At 32.6% G+C, this 15,775-nt stretch overlaps 1 long non-coding RNA gene across 13 annotated transcripts; it reads left to right on the forward strand.

Moving 5' to 3' along the window:
- Window positions 1-658: 658 nt before the first annotated feature.
- On the forward strand, window positions 659-15,408 carry LOC114177703. 13 transcript variants are annotated; one of them, XR_003603181.1, is made up of 9 exons: window positions 659-1,139; window positions 1,258-1,337; window positions 3,098-3,200; window positions 3,280-3,341; window positions 3,815-4,628; window positions 4,709-14,014; window positions 14,131-14,604; window positions 14,683-14,784; window positions 15,007-15,408. It is a non-coding gene; the product is annotated as an uncharacterized LOC114177703 (long non-coding RNA). The 13 variants fall into 13 exon arrangements; XR_003603183.1 differs by having other exon boundaries at window positions 3,815-3,895; window positions 4,454-4,628; window positions 4,709-14,604; XR_003603182.1 differs by having other exon boundaries at window positions 4,709-4,838; window positions 13,606-14,604; window positions 15,007-15,349.
- Window positions 15,409-15,775: the final 367 nt, after the last annotated feature.

Here is a 15,775-nt window from a genome sequence, read left to right on the forward strand (position 1 = left end):
TTTCAAAACTTTAGTTATTTTATAGGTTTGGTGTAACTATTTTCAGTGATATTCTTGTGAGTTGAGTGGTTAAGACTTCTTTTTAACAAAAACAACTAGAAATGAATTTTAAGTCTTAATCTCACAAAATTGATTTTTAACATTGTATCAGAGTCATTGTTAAAAAAAAAAAAATTATTCTAGTAGAGATAAGGTCAATTCACAATATATAAGTATGATTTAAACTTCATCTTACAACCTGGTTTTGTATGATTAAGTTAGGCTTAAAAGTTCACTTCTAATATGATATTAGAGTCAAGTTAGAGCCTATCTTAGCAAATTTTCTTGGACATTTTGTTCCACCTGCTATCGAGCTGCTAACGGACCACCCACTAATTTCTAGTTCCACGTACGAGATGAATATACCTCGGGCGTGAGGGGTGTGTTAGAAGTCCCACATCGACTAGAAATAAGACAATTTCATAATATATAAGTGAGATGCAAACCTCACCTTTTAGGCTTAAAGCCCACTTCTAACAAAAACGATATTTTAACAAAGTATATTTTTGACAAAGTTGACAATGTGGACGTGGACACCTACGTGGTGGGACTTAAATGAATTAGTTTTAAATATAATTTAATCTAGCGTGGACAATGTTACTTCTCTTGTTGTCTTCCACATCCTCCACTCAGAAAGTAGATGAATGTGAACAAGTTCCTGGATAACAAGCCTAAGGGTTTTCTTATTGATAATAGTGACGATAGTGACGATATTGACCGTGACCTTGATATGGAACTAGAGCTTCTAACTATGATGAATATGCTAACTATGGATATGATGCCAGAAATAGACCGATTTTATATCACCTTTCACTTCGAATTAGCAAAAGCAATGTCTCCTTGCATAATATGGATTCCTAACATTCATGATCTGGATGTGACTGAGTCGAATTACTTATCCCTCGGTCTTTTAGTGAACTATCTCTCCAGGGATTGTGAAAGATGTTCCACTAAAAATATTCTTGTTATTGCTCTCTCTCTTGCAGAGGTTCTTCTTCTGGCGTGTTTTTCCTTGGTTGTGTCGTAGAAGAAAAGGGTATTGCTTTCGCGGGTTTGTGTTGGTGTTCGCTCCTTCCCTTGCAAGGTGGGCTTTTGAAACGGTAATGTCTTTGACAACCTCCACTCCCGGATCTGTAGTTTGTATTTGATTCCTTCGGCCTTCATCGGTATTTGTGTTTGGGTGTGTCGAAGATGACGTTCATTCGTTTGTGGTTACAGTGCGTTTTGGGTGTCAGGTGTTTCGATTGGAAGGCATTGTAGTGTTTCAGCATTGGAAGTGGAATCCATTGAAGTAGGAGGTAAGTTTTCATTTTGGGTTTAGGGTTTCGATTTGAAAGCATTTAGGATTTCGATTCGAAAACATTTTAGATTTAGGATTTCGAATGGAAACCATTGCAGCATGTTTTATTTAAAAAAATGCAGAAATTTATGGGAAGTTGGAGAGATTATAATCCCCTGTGATTATTATTTTCTAATTTTAAGCTTTAAAAATTGCCTCAATTTCATGCCTTTTGTAGGAGTTATAGACTTTATTTCTTGTGAGCACTCCCAGAGAAGAAAAAGAAGAGAAGTAAATGATACAAAGACTGTTAAATTGCAATGTTTGTGATGATAAATGGCATAAACATCGTATGTTGTTTCGCAATGTAATAGTAAGATGCATGAACAATATATAAATCTTCTACATGCACAAACACTGTAAGATGAGAATGACTTTAATAACAAAATCAGTGTTGGTGAACAGTGAAACAAAACTTAATGCAAGTAAAAGGTTGTAATGGTAATTGTTTATATTGAGAAGTTGGAATCAAGGTAGATGATTGTTAATTTTCCCAAGCTTTCTCAAATCATTGGGAGAGAAGTCAAAAGAATGTTGATTCAACTTATTCTGAGTGAAAATGTCATGTTATATTTATTGTTATCTCTGTGCATGAAGAGATCGTAGTTGTTATGACATTAGAACCCTTTTCTCTGGCAAGCTTCACTCCATTGTAAACATTTATGATAAAGTCGAGTGATATTAAGTGTGCCATGGTGCATTATATCTGATAAAGGAACTAAAAACATTGATATTATGCAATTTTTAATATCAGTTCTTCATGATAAGAAGTCTTACTTGATAGATTCTTATGACAATGTTATTAGGTGTGTTAAAAAACATCTATGCGAGACAATAATGCTATAAGTTAGTGTGTGTTTTCCGTATTTAATAATGTGATAAGATTTTGTACTTAAACTAATTAGAAGAGATAAAATAGGTGCTTATATTATGCATACTTATGTCCAACCAAGTGGTCCATTAATTGATGGTGGGTTTATTTAACTACTCTATTTTGTGATTGAAAACTGAGAATATATAATAAAAAAGAGATATCGTGATATATATGGTTTGTGTGTTAATCGTGTGGAAAATTATATGAAAATATATGTTTTATTAGGAAAATTCGTTTATAGTTATAATAGGATTATACGAAAATATGTATTATTAGGAAAATTGGTTTATAGTTTGTGATTGCGGTGATAAATAGGAACCTTTTCATGGGTAGACGACATGCTCTCTAGTCAAATGTCTAGTCATAGAATTGTATATTCCTTTTTTTTTGGGTGCAAAATCCTCTGCTTCGAAAAATATAGTTCCCATGCCTGCAACGCTTTATACCCTGATTTAATTTATGCAAAAGGTAATTCGTGAGTCAATATTCATCACGGAAAAAAAGAAAAAAATATAATTCAATATATCATCTATGTATAAGAACTATACCAGGGAGAAGGAAAATATGAAGTTGACAAACTCAATAACAATATTTTGATTTTTTTTTTCAGTTTTGAGAGAGATAAAGAGAGAGGTTGATTTTGAAATGAAAGAATGTGATATTTGGATATTAAAATGTTTGAATGTGTGCTTTTCTGTGTTTGAGTTTGGGTGGACAATTATTTGATAGGACACGACTTGGCATTGTCCACATGAAATTGACTTCTATGGTACCAAATTTAATGTATAATCTATTTACGAAACCATTGGAAATCATTGCAGCATGTTTTAGTTTTAAAAATGCAGAAATCTATGGGAAGTTGAAGAGATTGTAGTCCCATGTGATTATCATTTTCTATTATTACATTGGCGGAGGTCAGAAATTGTTACTCCCACTTTGGTTTCTTAGGTATTTCAGTAATGATTTTTCTTTTCAGTTAATTTTGATTATGCATGTGTTAATACATTTTTCTGATGTTGCTTTTAAGTGATGTGGAGGGTGGAAAGCAAGGATTTCAAGATCACATGGACTTGTCTCATTATATAGGAGGTAGTTTAAGAGTGTGAAAGATGAACTTGTTCTTTGTTAAACTTAAGTATTACTTAACTGTTCAATCTGCATAGTCATAAAAGATGATCAATGAATTATCTTTTTACTGTAATTTGTGTTTCCTTTATATTTTTTAGATTCGTACCTTGTTGTTGGATTGTATGCCAATTTATAATTTTGTGGATTTGGTTTCACTTGTGTAGGTGAAAAACTTTGGTTTGACTTTCCAAACGGATTATAACTTTTATTTATGTTTTGCACCTTTATTTTACTAATCATGATAGCATAAAAAATCTTGTTAGCAATAATTTAGTTTAATTTAGTTAGTTGAATTCATTATTTCATTTTCTTCCACCATTTACCATGGCAATTGGCACATTGATGCATGTGTTGTTTTCATAAATCTGGTTGTGCATCTGTTGTCACATTTGAAAGTTTTCTAAAAGCATGTCTCGTTGATCATGTTGTTACAGGTAGAATTTCAGTACTTGTGCACATTTCTTCGTTACGTCACAATGGTTAAACGAAAGCTTCCAAAACTAGTTGACAACAAGGTAAGTTTGAATTTCTTACGAAATTTTTGTCATGATATGAAACTATATTTTTTGTTGAATTAAAAATGAATTTTTATTTTATGAAATGTTATTTTATAGATTCGGGTCCATGATTTTGTTAAAACATAATATATTGTTCACTTGAATTGTTTATTAAGAGATATACATCGTTCAAAAGTAGAAAATACACCTTTCAAATGGTGTTTGCAAATGGAAAAGCTTCTGAATATCTCAAAATTGTTGTTGATGGAGATGCTAAGGAGATGGGTTCCAGAATTTAAAGGGTTTCGTGTAATGCAAAACCTAGTCTCACTTAGGTGTGTTGATGTTTGTATGTGCTTCGGATTAAGTGTAGTAGGTGATCAAGTTCAATTTGATGACGAAATATGTGGGAAGTTGGGTCATTGTTTGATGGTGAGGCAGCAACAATTAAAACTATAACTATGAAGATGAGATCCATGCTAAGTAGCGATGAGGTGGATGATGTGGATGGTGTTTATCGGTTATATATATATTGATGTGTTTTGTTGTTTAATTTTTTCCCAATACCTCTAGTAGAATAAGAGCATTACCTTTCAAATTGCTGGATAACATCGCATCACTAAGCAACTACAATTGGGGTGGTGTCGTTTATACTTTCTTGATTGAAGTCATAAGTCGGTCATATGAGGTTTATGTGCAACAACAAAACAAGCATGCCATTAGCATAATTGGAGCAGTTCCAATGATGCAGGTAACAATCAAAATGTCTGTTTTTGATACCTGTTTCAAAGTTATCAGTACGTTGAAATTCGGGCTGCTTTGAGATTGTAGGTTTGGTTTGTGGAACATCTTTTCTCAGGTCCTGTTGAACGGGTTTGTTGTTTCCCCAGAATTTTGGAATGGCCATCTCTAACCATAAGGAAGGACAGGGAACATTGAGTTTGCCTTTGAAAATAATCAGGTTTTTAATGTCCATCTTCAATTATAGTGATTTACAATCTTCTTAAATACTTTATGTGATTAGCTTTAATCATATTTATCAACATCCAATTTTGTCTAGGTGAATAAATTTATTTTTGTTAAAAAAAATAAAAATTAAAAAAATGTTTTAGTTAATGGTAAACAAAAAAAAGGTAAAATAAGATTTTCTTCAAAGATTTTCAAACTTTAATTTTAGGAAAAAAAAAGAAAAAAAGAAGGAAGGAAGAGCCCAATTTGTTTTTAATTATCATACTCTTTTTCTTGAGTCCAACAACTCAACCTATCTTCTACCCTTTATTCTGATAGAGAAATTAGTGATATAATTCTAATAATTCAAAGCAATATCTCTTAATATAATTAGAATCAATATTACTAATTGGGATTGATTTTGTGCTCTGATTTATTAATGGTTAGAATCATTATTATTGATCTTTTTTGATATTGTCCTCTGATTTGCTATGATTTGATTCCCATAATGTATTGCTATCATGACCAATTCCTTCTTTATATTATTCTTTACAATTAAGGCTAGGATTACATTGATATTGTAATGTGTGAATATAAATAGACAGTCTGTCACATGAAAAGGGATCGAAAGAGAAGAAGAAAACATTCTCTACTCCTACTCTCTCCTTCTCATTACCATCCACAAAGACACACCTCTTTTATTATCTCTCTTGACAAAAAAAATTAGAAAAGAAGGCAAGAAAATAAGAAGAAGAGAAAAGGTAGTTATAATATACAAAATAAGATGGTGAGATTGATACAAGAGAAGCGGGATTGAAAAGTATAGAAGGTATGTTGTTGTCATTATCTTCTTTTATTTATTCATTCCCTTCTTCTTATAATATTATCTTTTAATATTGAATGCGTTTTTATTTTACACCTAACTTCGATCTTTTCCTTAAGAGATATTATTTTCTACTGTTCATAAATATTTTATTTTAAAAATCATAAAAAATAGTTTTCTTCGTTTCTTTTAGTGTCTGTCAGGTTGTTCGCGTCGCGTGACACCAATTTTTCAAATTTCTTTTTCTAAAAAAATATAAAAAAATTTAAAGAATTAAAGATAAAAAACAATTTTCTTTGTTTACTCTTTGTGTTTGTCCGGCCGCTCGCGTCGCATGACATTCATTTCTAAATAATTAAAAATACCAAAAAAACATAAAAAAATTTCAAAATTCACTAAATAAAAGTCAAATCTTTTCTTGTATAGTTTTTTCACAAAAAATTACGTAACCCTGATTCTCCATTATAAATGAAGATACGTATGAGCGATGATTAATCCTTGTGGGGCTACAAAAACCAAAAAAAAATTATTTTTGTTTATTTTGTAAATTCATTTATTATTATTTTCGGAGAAACCACATCCTTTGGCACGTTTAATTAAAGGTACCATCTTAGGACGAGTGTTGTGGGGTGCTAATACCTTCCCCATGTGTAATCGACTCCCGGACCCAAAATCTCATTTTTTGCAGACTTTCTCTTATCATTTTGGTTTTTTCGTAGTTTTCCAGGATAAACTATGGTGACGACTCTAAACTCTGTTTTTTTTCAAATTTTATTTTTGGTTCGTCGTCGCATCGTGATTTCGGTTGCGACAGATGGCGACTCTACTAGGGACGCTATAAAGTCAGGCGATTTATTTGGATGTGCAAAATTGATGTGATTTTTCATCATATTTTTTTTCTTTTTGGGTATGAATATTCTTGTCTCTTTTTTATATTTCGAATACTTGTATTTGTATATTTTCCTTTTTTTAAATATTGCTAGATATTGAATTTTAGGGCAAACAATATTGTTATATATCTTCCTGTAACTTTTTTGGTTGTTGGGGGGGATTGGGTATAAATTGCATTCTCCCTTCACACACACTTTGTTCATTACATGAGTGGGGCCCTATCTGAGTTGCTTAGAATTAGAGAAGATTGTGTAGTAGTGCCACGATGAATGTACTTCCCAAGTGGTCATTGTGAGAATCCCAGCTAGAGTTTGTTTACTTCATTGGTACTCTCACTTCTTGTTGTTTACCAATTGTCGTGGGAAATTCCATGAAGTGGGCCATAGCTCTAGTGACCTTGATCTTTAAGTATTAGGGAACTATCCTTGTGAGCATATATAGTTTGCCTTAGAACTTTAAACTTTAAGTTTCGAACCTCGATTAAGGCACAAAAGGGAGACCATTTGCATCCTTTACCATCAATTTTTCTTGTATATAGTAATAAATCTATCACATTTTTTTGCCTCCTAAGGTATAAGGATATATTTCATTAGTATATAATGTGAATAAGTGCCTAGTGAGGCATAACCATGCATTGCATTTCATTTTGTGGTCATTCATGGTACTCTGTCCATAGTTTCAAACACATAGCATGCATATGCATAATAAAAAAAAAATCTAAAAAAAAATTGCACTGCAATAAATTAAATTTTTTTCCCATTTTTATCAAATTTTTGTTATCTTTGTTAGGGAAATGAGAAAATAATGAAACATTTTGTCAAATCAGTGCATGAATAAATAAATGAAATTAATATTTAATAACATTTCTTTTGAAGCATTAATCTAATCTACATGCATGAGATTGCTCAAGTCCATCTCCCTTTCTATCTTTCTTCCACCATAAAATTTGTTTTCAATTCCATGGAGGATTATCATAAAGGGGACACATACCTTAAAATGATTACCAGAAATTCTCTAAACACAAAAAAACAAAAAAAAAATGAAGAAAAATCAACTAGACTGAAAACTCTGAAGGACAGTCTAGGCAAAAAAATAAGACAAGAAAAGTGAGAAAAACGAATATAACAAAACAAGGGGTATCCTGTCACATGAAATCAATTATTTTCCTGTGAATTAAATTTTTTTGAGAAAAACAATCATGATTCGAAATGATGTGTGGCCATGTTTCTTTATACAAAAAAATTATCCTTTGCTACCCAATTTGAACCTTCAAAAAAAAAAAAAAAACTCTTTCAAATTACCCTAAAAAAGGGTCACCATCACACTAAGGGTTGACATAATGTTTGCATTTGTTTCATTTGACTAGTAGTTCACCAGTACAAAAATATCAAAAAATAAAAAAGAAATGGTTACATTAAGAAAAGAAAAAGAGAAGCAAAAGGTGAACAAGAAGAAGTCAAACAAATATTGAATGAAACATTATTCAAAGATCTTTGTTTGAAACAACCTTCACATCACTTGTTTGGGCCTTTACTATCATTTAGTTCCATACCCCTAGCATTGGTCATGAGACAAGCCTAATAAAGTCCACACAGATAAAAGATTGGTTGTTAATCTTTCAAAGATTTTAATTCAGAGGAAAATTTTGATTAGTTAATAGGTTTGTTCTAAAAAAATAAAAAAAGATTAAAAAAGCGAGTTTAGGAAATTAAGCTAAATTTTGGTTGTCCCCTTTCAACTCATTCTTCATGAAATTCCATCTTTGCTCATATAGTATCCTCCGTTCTAAGCCTAAACCTGACCAACCTTAAGATAGTCTATCTTTAACAATCCCAAACTCAAACTGAGCAATCATTTTGTTTGTAATTCATATATTCTCATCATTCATTCTGAATTGGGACATTTATTTACGTTGAAGACTGTGATCACATTAGGGGAAACTTGTGAAGACCCTGTCTTTTTTTCAATCTCCTCAGTTGGGAAAAGTCAAACATGCTTTTACACCCTAAGACCATCCCAAGCTCTCACACTAAGGGAAATTTTTAAAGTCCCTATCATTTCCTTCATACCATCAATAATTAGGGAAAGGTCAAACATATTTTATGCCCCGAAACTAGTTCAAATTGGGGCAACTTCCTAGTTAATCTTCATCTTCTCATTCGAGCCTTTTCAAGCCCTTGGCAATTTCATGCATGTTATTTCAAATAGTGTTTCAAAAGAAATGATTAAAAAAAGTTCGTTAGTAAACTGATTAGACTAAAGAAATGATTTGGAAAAGTAAAAAAATATCAAAGTAGAATGATGGCCAGACAAAAGTGGTAAAAATAACAATGCAATGAGAATCAATTTGAATTTGTTTTCAAAAAATTAAAAAAAGATGGCCAGACAAAAGTGGTAAATAAAACTCTTGTTTTGGAAGTTCTTGTAGGGTAAGTTTGGTACAAAGCTTCTATTTTCTACAACTCGTCATCCTCAAATAGATGGCCAGACAAAAGTGGTAAATAGAACTCTTTCGCAACTCTTTAGATGTTTTTTAAACAAAATTAGAAAACTTTGGAGGAGTGGTTACCTCATGTGGATTTTTCTTATAATAGGGTAGTTCATTCCACTACTCAGATGTCTCCTTTTGAGATAGTATATGGTTTTAATCATTTAACTCCATTAGATTTGTTACCTTTACCTGATATTAGTTTAGGGTTTAGGGTTTAGGGTTTAGGTTTTATGACTAACATAGATGGACTTGCCAAAACAACTTTTGTCAGGAACTTGCATAAAGAGGTAAAGGCCCAAATAGAAAAGAAGATGGAGAAGTTAGCCTCTAGAGCTAACCCAGGGAGGAAGCAGATCAAGTTTGAACCTAGCGATTGGGTGTGGGTTCACTTTAGGAAGGAGATATTTCCTTTTAAAAGGAAATCTAAACTTTTACCAAGAGGATATTGACCATTTCAAGTTCCTTAAAAGATCAATGGCAATGCCTATGTTGTTGATCTACCTAAAGATTATGGGGTAAGCTCTAGTTTCAATATTAATGATAGAGGACTATCCCTAGATTCCATACAAGAAGAACTTGAAAATGAACCTTTACAATTCAAAGGACCTATGAGAAAGGCAAGGAGCAAGAGATTTGAAAGTCAAATCTATTCAAGGCTCTTGATGCTATAAGCATTTGTAAGAGGAAATTCAAAGGATATGAAGATCATGGCTTAGAGGACTTTTGAAGGATAGTTATTAGGAAATTAGTTTATATTTTTAGACTTTGAATTTTCTTTTAGAAATTAGTTTATGTTTTATGTTTTGGGCTTGGGCCTCCTTGTAAGGTTCTCAAGTTTTCTTAAACTTATATGCCTATATATAGAGGTACCAAAACTAATGTAGACACTTTTAAACATATATTGAATTTTATTTCATTAAAGAGCCGATTCTCTTTGTTCTTGGCTTAGGGCCTCTGATTCTTATCAAAGATTAACATCTTTGTGGCGAATCTTCACTTGACTTATCAATCTACTAGACTGTGACGTCCTCCATCTCTGTCGTATGTCGCGTTCTTCTCTAACTTATTCATGTCTACCTCTTGAGAATTCAAATTCAGAAACGATCAAACTCTTTCCTGGATAGGATCGTATCAATTGTTATATATGAACTTGGGATTTGTACTTTTTTTAAGGAAATTGGACTTCTTGATGACTTCAACTACTGACACTATAGGAAAATTTACAATAAATCAAGGAGAAATACATTTATCAATGAACTATAGATGAAGATAACATCTACAGAGACTATGTACTTAAGCACTTCACTATTAGGAATCCTACCCAATGATAAGGTATGTTTGTATTGTGTTGTGTTGTAGTGAACCTCATACTTTTGTTTCAAACTTTTGTGAAGTACATTATGGAGGGTGCAATTTTTGTGAGGTATAGGGAGCAATAAAATATTGTTTTGTGGTTTAACAACCTTGTAAAAAATCATTAACTTATGTAGACTACATATATTGGATATACACTTATCTATCTTTGACAGGTTTATTAAAGCATGTGATACAAGCAACTAAAGATGTCGAATAAAAACATCCATTTTAGTGCAAAAACTTTATGTGTTTGCCACTTATTTTGACTGTTTCCTACATATTTTTTGAAATTAATTTTTAATCATTTTGAATTAACATAACCTCTTTGTAAGTGATGGGGAAACCCACACCTTAGACTGTCGGAAAAAGGGGACATGCCCATATCAGGCAACCAAACTACAAAGTAAAAAACCTTGTGATTAATTCACTAATTATAATTTTGCACAAAATAATTCATTTTGTTTGCCAAATTATCCAAAAACATTTGCCACATATGCATAATATACTGATGTCAACTGCACAAAATACTTTGTGAATAAATTAACTACATGTAAGTTTGTGCATAAACTTTAGAGGCGTTTGGCACTTAATTACACAACGTAGAATAATTTATTTTTTAACAAAATTTTTTATTTCTTTTATGTCTTAAACCATGTCCATTTAAAGCTATAGGTAAACCCTCCAACACAAAACCTTTGTGCAAGTGCACAAATAGTTGTCACCTATGCCAAGTACTGTTTCAAATAACTGGTATAAAAATAATAGACTATTTAACTGTCCCAAAAGTAGGACATTGTTTGGCACTTAATTGCACTATGTTCAATATTTAGTAGTTAAACATTGCCTTTACCATAATTTTTCACATCATATGATTCCACGGATCTGTATTGTGTCCACTGTTAACTCTACATAAGAATAATTATATCAGTAAACACCAATAACATACGTCCATCCTACATTTAATGTTTTTTGTAAATATTAATGGCATGCCATTGACAAACACAACCATCATCAAAATTCATGGTTTTTGATGATGTCATATCTAGCAAAAATAAATGGCCCAAAATGTTGTAACTATTTCCCAACCTGCAAAATGATAATTTTTTAAATTTTGTGAGTTGTATAATTAATTAAGACATGGATAACTTGAAAAGTCAAAACCTACTCATTTGTTAGAGAAATTGAAATACTTTTAATGTCGTCGTTGTTTGAAGCATGTCTATATTTGATTGCATAAATGTCAGTAGCAATAGAAATCCATTACTTTGGACACTAGATACCTGCATAATCCACCCCAATTATATAATAAAACTTCACATAAAAATATCATATCATTGCATGACTAATAAAAGTATTAATAAATCAAAAACCTACCATAGTGATTGAAGATTGACTCCCAATATTCATAACAGGGATGTGGTGTACAACATCTATAGTGCTCGTTTGGTCATATTTTAAATGTTGAATAACACAATAATCAATCACCACACAAAAAGCCAAGTAAGCAAATAAATACATATAATGTTTTCAATTCCAAACGGTGACCTAAAAACCCTACTTATTTTATCGTGGGTTTTTCCTATCACTTTTGTCGCATTAGATTTCTTCATCTTGCATAACTTCGTAACTATTGATTGCAACCAAATTGATCGAGGTCAGCCTTTTCTTGTAACAATAGTTGGGCTTTGGATGTGTGCGTTACTTGGCACAATAGTCCACATCTTTAACAAAAAAATCATCATACATTTGAATTCATTTTGGACTTCATCAAATTTAGCATGGTTATATTCACTTTGGAACTGTCTTTTAATGGGTGATTGAGAACCACAAGGTATTGTCGTATTCAAGGATGCAAAGTCAACTTTATACTCTTTTTCGGCCTTTTGTCATAAGGCATTGTCATATTGGATGACAAATTGTTTAAGTGTGGTACTTGAATTAATGAAGCCATATTGTATTGCATTTTGCATTGCCTTATATTGATCGGTAAGATCCCATATTGTGCCTTATTTGACATGCACCTCAACCACACATTAAAGAGCCAAACAAAAGTATTTGTGTCTTCCCTAGATAGTAATTTACATCCTAATAAAATTGATTGACCATGGTGGTTAATCCCCACAAACGGTGTGAAGGGCATGTCATATTTGTTTGTCAAATACGTTGTATCGAAGGACACAACGTCTTCGAAATCATGACATGCGGATCAGCTCCTTGCATCCGCCCAAAAAATCTTACGTATACGATCTTCGGAGTCCAAGTCAATCTTGTAATAGAAAATACTATTTAGTTCTCTCATGCAGGAGAAGTGATTTAGCAATGCTTGTTCGTCCCCATTCTTTCCCAAGGCACACCTTATGACTTCTAAGTAGTTTCTTACGTCACACTCAACAAAGTCCAGGTTCTCAAAATCGCCTGCATAAAAAACCAACGATCGAAAACTCTTATTGATACGCACTCTTGCCTCATCATTTATGTCAAGGGTTCTCTTTGCATGCATATTTATGATTTTGTTACCTCTAATTAACCTTGACTTTCCTGGGCTAATATCATGGTTGTGTTCGTGCATGACAGTTGTATGCACCATTTTCCTTCTTTTTTAAGTGTAGTCATTTGAGTAGGGCAATTCTTCCTTTGGGTACGAAGTGTCTTCTTCTCTAGAGAGATTGAGGACACATAATTTCCTTCCTGTGAGCAGAAAACTTCAAATATTAAATCTTCCCATCCAAATCTTTTTGTAAAGTTCTTATCCTCACCCAAAATCCTTTTCGAATAGCATAATCCTTGTAAAAGTTTTTGACCTCGTCCGCTATTTCGAACGACATCCTAACAGTGGAGACCATAAGTTGGTTTAAGTCTCCACCTTCATTATTACGGCTAATGGATACTAGCGCATCAGTGGTTGTTTGACAAAGGTCGTCCTCATACAAAATAATCTAATGTAGTCCTAATGTGGGTGGCTTCCACGTTTTCCATAGTCAAACTTCGTGAAAATGTCATTCTTGACACATAACTTTCATTTGCATTACGAAATCATGAACAAACCAAATAAACATCAACTTCTACTACACATTTATTGGTAAGAGAACTATAAAGGCCACGAACCACACATTACAAAGTAAAAGAAACATATCTTTACGCAAGTCTTTATGGGTGAAGTTAATATCTTTAGCAAAACCCAATGATTATGGAACTTTAAATGAAACATAATTTTTTTAGGTATGTTCTGCAACAATCAAAGATGGAGCGGAAGGTATTAATTGCTTCATTTATGGAAGCAATGAATAATGCACTTACCTCCTTTATGAAGGACCACAGAGGTTGAAGAGAGTTGGGTGAGATAATGAAGGAAGATGGTGCGAAGTCATTGTTCAATAAACATTGGGAGATGAATTGCTCTTCTTAGTTGCATTGTCGTGCATTGAGTGACCCAACTGGGGTGGATGGAACATCACTCCTTCTTACAATGCAACAAAACGCGTTTGGGTGATATGAAAATGTGCCCAAGAAGCAAATATTAGGGTAAATTGGTAAATTGTCCAAAGTAATTTAATGTAATATAAATAGGGTTCCACTTCATTAAATCTTGAAGTAAAGACAACGTATCTCACTCTTTACCATCCAAGAGGTAAACATGAGTTACTTCAATTCTCACAATGTTGTTGTTCGTATAACTTTGCAAACATAAATCATCTTTTTTTATTGTGTTCTTTTACATAATTTTTTTTGACCATTGAAATACAGGTGCTGAAATGGAACCGTGGAGGGATTGCATATTGATGGCTCAAATATGGAATCAATTTTCAGGAAGTGCAACTCAAATATCGATCTTATTCTTGGTCCAGCTGGGAATGTCCCAGCATTTTATTAAACAGGGAATAAGATGAAGCCAAAAACACTCAACAATTTGTGAAGGAAATTGTTGATGCAACATACGAACATGACTTCAACTCCAACCCATGAAAATGGATGGAAATGTTTATCAAGTGTCACGATATAAACACCAAAGAGGTTTGTTTTAATTTATATTTTGAAATAAAATATTTATTAAACTCCAATGCAGGTTTGGTTGATGATGGTGACATGAAATTCCTAAGCAAACTAGATACCAAACTACATACTCAAATGTCGTTGGATAAGGATCGGTTAGCTTTTGTGGCATGCATTGTGAAGGACTGCAAGCACAACAGATTGGGTGATATGATAGTCACCATCAAGGTAAGTGGTAATGCGGTTCTACTCGGAATGTAAATGTAAATGTAAGCAAAATATTCAAGTACTTGAATTGTTATGCAGGATCAATCTAGAATTGCCAAGGCTGGTATCCATAAGAAGGTTCTGCAAGATGGACAATTTGGTCCAAACATTGGTATTAGCTCAGTGATGCTGTTACAAGATGTACTTTCCTAATTCTTATTTGTTTCATACATAAAATAAATTTATTTATTTGTTGTTGATGAAAACATAAGTTTTTCAAATTCAACTAAAATAGGTTGCATTTTTCCAGACAAGTTTCACAGATTAATAGCTTAACATAACAATCAGGAACATGGTGAAGGTAATATCATAACTTAAAATGTACTAAATAACTGACTAACATGTTTTTTCCCTTATCAATAGGTTTTCATGTTCAACATATGCCCCCCAATTGAGGATATAGTGAAGACATCTGTCAGTCTACTACGCAACAGACTAGGAGAAGAAGTGAGCATGGACGACATCTTGAAAAAACTAAAACCTCCATTAAATGAAGTATCTTCAAGTGATCCCGACTATACGTCAAATGCAACATCATCCAATGATGATAATTGATAAGCTATGTTTGTTTCCATTATTAATGTTTTCATGTAGTACTACGTTTGTTTATTGTTTTCATGTTTAGGATTTGAACTTATAATTAAGTGGAAAACACTTAGTTATATTGCAAACTAAGTAAGTTATTTTGAAAAACATAGTTGCCACAGTTGTGTCCAAATTCTATTGGGAGTTCTTTGGTGCAGGGTGAAATGCCCACTTTCCTTATCCAAACAGGACAGGATATTGAGTTTATTTAGGTTTCAATGGCAAACAATGACTAATTAAGTCGCAGACACAATAAGATTTTTAGGACAAAAGCATCCCACTTAGGTCGTCAATTGATTTGGAATTCCATTTCATAATCGCAATAATTGAACGTATTTTTTTCAATAAATCAGTGCGTAATTGGGTCTATGCTGGGTGTGGACTGCACATAAATCAATGGAATTTGGTGTCAAAGGATGGTGGCATGCACATAATATTCAAAATAAATTGTTCAAAAAAGGTTGCAGGGTTAAATGACAATCAGTGACTAATTAAATGGCAAACACCGTAAGAGATTTGGCAAAACATGTTTCCATGGAGAGGTGCC

The sequence above is a fragment of the Vigna unguiculata genome, chromosome 3, assembly GCF_004118075.2.
Source record: "Vigna unguiculata cultivar IT97K-499-35 chromosome 3, ASM411807v1, whole genome shotgun sequence".
Taxonomy (NCBI): Eukaryota; Viridiplantae; Streptophyta; class Magnoliopsida; order Fabales; family Fabaceae; genus Vigna; species Vigna unguiculata.